At 42.1% G+C, this 4949-nt stretch overlaps 1 long non-coding RNA gene across 1 annotated transcript in view; it reads left to right on the top strand.

The window, feature by feature from the left end:
- Positions 1-319: 319 nt before the first annotated feature.
- Positions 320-4949, top strand: part of LOC111263820 (uncharacterized) — a 16283-nt gene continuing 11653 nt past the window's right edge. The window contains exon 1 of the long non-coding RNA XR_002682468.2: positions 320-1840. This is a non-coding gene — a long non-coding RNA (uncharacterized LOC111263820). The remainder of the gene's footprint in view (positions 1841-4949) is intronic.

Below are 4949 nucleotides of genomic sequence, written 5' to 3'. Positions count from 1 at the left end.
TGTAACGTCTTTACGAAACTGACAGGGGCGCCTGCTCTTAACCGAGTTTGTATCAATTGGTGTCCAAGTATCTCAGAGTTAGCGACAAAGCCATAAATTCTCTTTACGCTTAAAGAACCAAGTCGCACGGCAAGCCAGCTTCTGCTTAATGAGCAACAGAGGAGATCAAAGCCTTGTTTGTTGGCGGCCACATCGGATTTGATGGCCTGCAAGCACCGTTGTATGCCGTGTTGTAGTAGATAAGTGGCGCCAGGTGGAACTAATACACAACGATCTCATCATTCCCATTGGCACCGATAACTAGAACGCTGGTTAGATTGGCAACCCATATCAATTGAGCCGGCAAGGCGGTCAATAGAACTTTTGTCTCTGCTTCCGTTCCTACTGCTGGCAAAATACCTTTTTGATATTGTTTTGCTCTTTGCTTTTTATCTTAAATGAGTCTCGAAAATTTTTAACGGACTTCTTCCTAAAAGCAGCTGTCAATGGAAGCAGTCTGCTGCCGAAAAAACCCATCTCCATGCAACTATTAATAGGAGTATGAACGCTTTGCGGATATTTCAGCTGCATGAAACGTATCCCGGTCGTATGCTGTTGCCTTTGTCAACGTTAACATCGCTGTTGGCATCAACATCGCTCCGCAACCACGAACGAACCTTCTGTCTCGTGCGGCTGCGGTGTGTCCACTCGTCTCGTTTATTCCCATAGAAAAAAGCTCGTTCGTTCAGCATGTCCAAGCGATGATTATGGATTGACAGGTTATATAAGTGTATTCACATATATATCTGTACGGGAATAGTCCCGGAGTGGCACGTCCCCTATTTCTGATCTGAAGAAAAATTTAAAAAGCAAACACAGCAGTAAAAAAAGTATCTTCAAGGCACCACCCAAGACAACGCACCTGTACGGTTTTATCTTAAAGGACAATTGCATACTCTTGTAACAGTATTTGACTTAACACCTTCAAATGCGATCTGCCCCTTAAAATATTATTGTCTTTCTCAGTATTAATATTTTGATGACAGAACACGTCGTGACTTGGTCGGAAATCATAAAGGAGCAGTTATAAAAAAGCTGTTTATATATGTCTGGTCGTATATGTAAGATCAGCCCAAATTTTGTACTGTACTTTTCTACTTTAAAGGGGCATAGGCAAACGCCAATTTACGCTAACTTAGCTTCGAGTCCAGGTTGGAGAAAAGGGAGCTGCAGAGAGAGTTCAAGAGAGAGAAAGGGACGATGGGGGAGGGCGGGAAAGTATAGATAACGGTCGATGGAAGACATATTCATGCAAGAAAGACAAATTAAGCCCCTAGAAAGAGTTGCGTGCGCCCTCCCTTAATATGAATCTTTAATGTATCATGGGCCAAGATATCTAGTTCGCGATATTCGCGCATTCGCTCTGCATACCTGTGTCCAACCTTACGCTACTGTTCTATCATTTTCTACTCACTGTCCCTTTCTCCCCGATCTCTTCTATTGCCGAGCAGTAAAAGAATGTGCATTTACTTAGCAGGCTGGCAATAGAGGAGATAAACTGGCAAAGGCAGGAAAAACGAAAAGTGTCTGTAACCGTACGCGGATGTGTTTTTGAGTAAGACGGCGGGTGAGAAACGGACCACAGCAGCTGCTTTAACGGCTGGGGAACTAGGCAGGCGAACAGGCATCTGCTTGGCTCCAGTACTGCTGTTTTCCGCAGGCCATATCGTCGACATCTTAACGACAGTTATGTCATGCCTGAGTAGTGGCTGTGGCCAAAGATGTGCTGGCTGGTGGGCCAACGGTTTTTGAACAAGCAAGTCGACAACATCGCATTTAGGAATGACTGCTTCGCCGACCGGTAAGTGCATAGAGAGCCGAGATACACGCATGTCTCGACGGAACAATGTAGAGACCACGCCTATACTTACAAAAGCAGCATATAACATGGTTAGGCCATTATAACGGTCGTCACTGATGACGATGATGATCGATGATCATTCCTATTATACTACTGCCATCTAGGACTGAAACCTCTTACAAGTCGCGTGAAGAGGGCCGATGGCAGTGGTTTGCATTAGACGTAGTTTTGATACATACGAACATTTTCAATTTACTCAAAAGACGCTTTTCTTCTTGGCACGATTTTTCTCCTCTATCTTGACGTTCTGGTCGGCCTGTTCTGTCTTTTGACTGCTTCGTTGACCATAAGTTCGACGCTCTTTCGGAAAGTGGCGGAACGGGAAAGAAAAGCCCTCGTTCACCTCCCCTTCCCCATACGACCAATCTTTACTTTTTATGTGCGCTGTTCCCCTCAGCAGAATGCCCTGACACGGTGCTAAGGTCTTAATAGTTAATAAAACCAGGTACAGAGAACGAGTATAAGGCCGAGGCTAAATATCGGAAAATCTCAGATCGATCAGGATGAACTTAACCAGTACAGCAGCGTTGTTATGCAGATGCGGCGGCGACTGGGTAGCTACGAAGTTCCAAACAAACAATCATTATCCTTTCTCTACGTGGCTTGGTTTTTTAGTTAATTTAGTATCTACAAAACGGCGGCAGCAACTTGAGAAATGCAAACGCGGTCAGAGATTATTGCAAGGGAAGGCTATCTGTCGCTCGTTTGTCCTTAATCGTCATGAACAACAGCAACCCCAACTACACAATGGTAGCGTGCCATTCTGGTTAGAATGGCTTTTATTAACTTTAGAATGTTGTTTGGTGACATGAGAAGGACCTTCATTAAAAGCCCGAAAGAAATGCGCTAAATTGTGACAGCCGAACAGCCTTATTGTTTGCCCACAAGCGACTTCCTTTGAAGAAGCACTATCTGGTCAAAATGAAAAACGGAAGCAGCAAGGCTTAGCAGAGTGGCGGCGTTGAATGCAGTGAACTGAAGGACGCCGGATGTCGAGGTTCCGCCCGGAAGAGCGGAGCAAAGAGCAGAACTTCTGGGCGACTGACTGCTTCGACCGAACTCATGTTTTTTGTACGGTAGCCGATCGTGATGATATCAGTGACATTATCCAAGATTTACTGTTTGGTATATAAGGGATAGTCTATGGTAGCGGAGGAGGGGGGCGAATGTAGGTAGGGGCAACAAGGAGATGACAAATGCAAACTAAGTAAGGTGCAAAATTATCCTCTGAAATTGAATATGAACTATAATATCTAGCATCAAGATCATTATCATAACTGGGATTAGCGGCATGTTCACGCTTAGCAAATTACACTATACGTCAATCCTCCTTTAATCTCTATGAACAGATGGAACATAATGGTTTATCCAACTACCTCTTACACATAGTGTAATTCGCTACATTAGAAAGATAACTAAAGAAAGTATTAAGCTTTCCTTAGTTATCTTGCTACTGAGAAACGCTCGAGGACCGAGTTGGCACGTGAAGACCATCCTCAATAAATATCTATGCACGTATTTCACGTGCATCATACGTATATCGAATCAATTTTTACGGCGTGTTTTGTTTTTTTCAAGCAGTAACACCTATTAATGGACCTATTATAGCATGGTCACCATATCAAATGCCAGGAGATACAAAAAATTTATGGCGTTATCGATATAAAGTTATAATAAAAGCAGTAGTTGCATATAAAAGATTTACTTCATATGGGTCGGATTTACAACAAGTACCTATAATTCACCCGACACATGATCGGGCAATTGGAGGAATATTAGAAAAAATAAAATGAAAATATTAAGTTTAACTGAATCCAAATTGTATCTTTATTTCATCAGATGTATCATTATATTCAAAATGCTTATAAGATTTATATTCGTTTGGTTTAGATGGGTCAGGCAAGTGAATTAGGATATCAATTCTTCTTCTTAGAGCAGTCCAATTATAACCTTTGAAATGATACCAATCTTCAGGATGGCTATTTGATGTGATGAATATCCATTCAGCTAAAAAATTTGAGAAACTACCTTTAATAGGTACCTTATAGGGATATCTATCGGCGATTTTTAAAAGTTCGTCGTATTTTAACCAACCGTAAAAATCATCTATTATAACAGCTTTATGATTGCAATAGCCATCCCACCATTCACCACGGGTTATGTAGAACGTCTGATCTTCGCCAAATAATTTGTCACATAATTTGTCTAACACCATAGCTCTTGCCTGTCCCAGGGTAGCCATATACAATGCACAATTTAGTACGGTGATTTCTTTTTGCTACTAGTTTAAGAGTAGTTGCTAGATCTCGAATTCCTCTTCCGAATTTGATAAACGCAACGGGATGGTTTTCGGCTACAGCACCTATGGGGTCTTCTTTATTTGTTAATAATGTATCAACAACATTATATAAGTCGTTTGTTTGGCCCTGCGAATTAAAATGGCCGCCTTTAGTACAGTATTCTCTTTCAGATGCTTTTACGATTTCAACGTGGGCTCTTTCACTTATTAGAGCTTTAAGTCGATCCAATGATGTAGGAAGTTCACGGGCTGCATATCCTTGTAAATGAGGTGTAGACGTATTAGGGGCTATTTCATAACCCCCACACAATGTATCGGAATTGGTCAACGTTTGCTTTTATGTGGGTTACTTCTTCATCCGTGTAGTTGTTTAGGGTCCAAGCAGCCCTACGGAACATCATTTGACGGGCGGCCATGTTGTGCTTTGTCCGGGCGTGTTAAGTCGCTCAGGTACAGTATTACCCTTTTTTTTTTTTTTTTTTTTTTTTTTTTTTTTTTTTTCGGGGTTTAGGGCAAATGCATTATGCAGACCGGTCATAGGCATGACAAAACTACTCCTATGTCCGGTACTGTGGGACTCTCACCCACTAAACCCTGGACCCCTTTGTCAGCTTGGGCCATGGCTCGGTATATTTTTGATATTACTTCGAAAGGTACAATATTACCCTGAGCGACTTCTATCGTTAGTATTATAGGTCCCTACAGGAATGACGTCACCTCCAATTGCCCTCTCCCCTACTGGAGAGATAT

This window comes from Varroa jacobsoni, unplaced genomic scaffold, assembly GCF_002532875.2.
Source record: "Varroa jacobsoni isolate VJ856 unplaced genomic scaffold, vjacob_1.0 scaffold_86, whole genome shotgun sequence".
Taxonomy (NCBI): domain Eukaryota; kingdom Metazoa; phylum Arthropoda; class Arachnida; order Mesostigmata; family Varroidae; genus Varroa; species Varroa jacobsoni.
Note: the sequence above shows the minus strand (reverse complement) of the source record. Positions and strands in the feature narration are given on the sequence as shown.